Consider the following 1362-nt stretch of genomic DNA (forward strand, 5'->3'; position numbering starts at 1 on the left):
GGACGTTACATAATCTAATCCGGACCATGACGTAGGCCCAAATCTATAACATGAAAGGCCCAGTTCTAGATAGTCTTTCCAAGCCCATTAATGGCCCACCAACGGCTCAATTTTCTAAATTAGGCCCAATTCCTCAAATGGGCCTTCCCTTAAGCCCAAACATAACTTTGGCCCAACAATCTGATTTCTGATAGCCCACTATGACCCAAACTAGCAAAGTCCATGAAATAGCCAACCCAAGGCCCAAATGACGAAAAAACACAAATCCAGTGAGTACGCGGGGCGTAGTCTTCTGTACGCTAAGTGTATAGGCTGCATGGCGTGTACGTTGTGCATACGGGCTTGTCCGCCCAACGTACTACCCTGTTAAGCAAAAATCTCCAACAAGGCTTAATCCCTTAAGACCTTAAGCTCCAAACACAGATCTGAGTCCAATAAAGTGTCTTAACCCATAAAGTCGATTACTTGGTGGCTTGCAAACCCCCAAATGGACCCAAACTTGAAATATGGCAACCTACTTCCATAGAAATGACTAATACTCATGCATGGCCACATTAAGACCTTCAAGATGGTAACTTTTCTGTCTTTGGGACTCAAATAGCACTAAGGGTGGTAACCCTAAGCCTAGAAACGGATTTGGAACCATAAAGTTCCATTCTTGGGACCATAAAGGTCCAAAACCCCATTACAAGAGATCTAAGCATTCATGAAGCAATTTTTGATCTTTTTACCTCAAATGAGTGCTAAACGATGATTATATCTCAGATCCTTGAGCTCAAGCTACATAATTTCTTCTTCACCAACTTCCTCTTTCTCTTTCCAAGCTTCAAACCACTAAAATGGACTTCACAAGATCAAGAGGACATAAAGATGAAGAAGGTTATGTTTATAGGGTTTCTGAGTTAAGGAGGTTGATAAGGAGGCTAGGGTTTGGGACATAATGATGTATATATATATATATATATATATATATATATATATATATATATATATATATATATGGCCTAAACCCTAAAAATTAGAGTTTTGACTCTGCCGGCGTATGTTGCGCGCACGTGTATCAACCCCCCACATCCAATGCTACCACTACGCCCCGCGCACGCTAAGCTTACACCTAACGTACGTCTCTAGTCAACCCAAATATATAACGACCCAATCACTAAAGGCCTAAATCAATAATCTAAAATTAATATCATAGTCTAACAATTAATTACAAAAATTGAATAATTAGCATTACCTCAAGTCACGGGTGTTACACCTCGCCAACTGTTGCACCTCAATAGTTGGTGCAAACTCTCTTTGGAACCTTTGAAAAAAATCCTCCCATGTCATGTTCTGCCGCAGCCACTGACCCTGCAACTC

This window comes from Lactuca sativa, chromosome 2 (genome assembly GCF_002870075.4).
Source record: "Lactuca sativa cultivar Salinas chromosome 2, Lsat_Salinas_v11, whole genome shotgun sequence".
Lineage (NCBI taxonomy): Eukaryota > Viridiplantae > Streptophyta > Magnoliopsida > Asterales > Asteraceae > Lactuca > Lactuca sativa.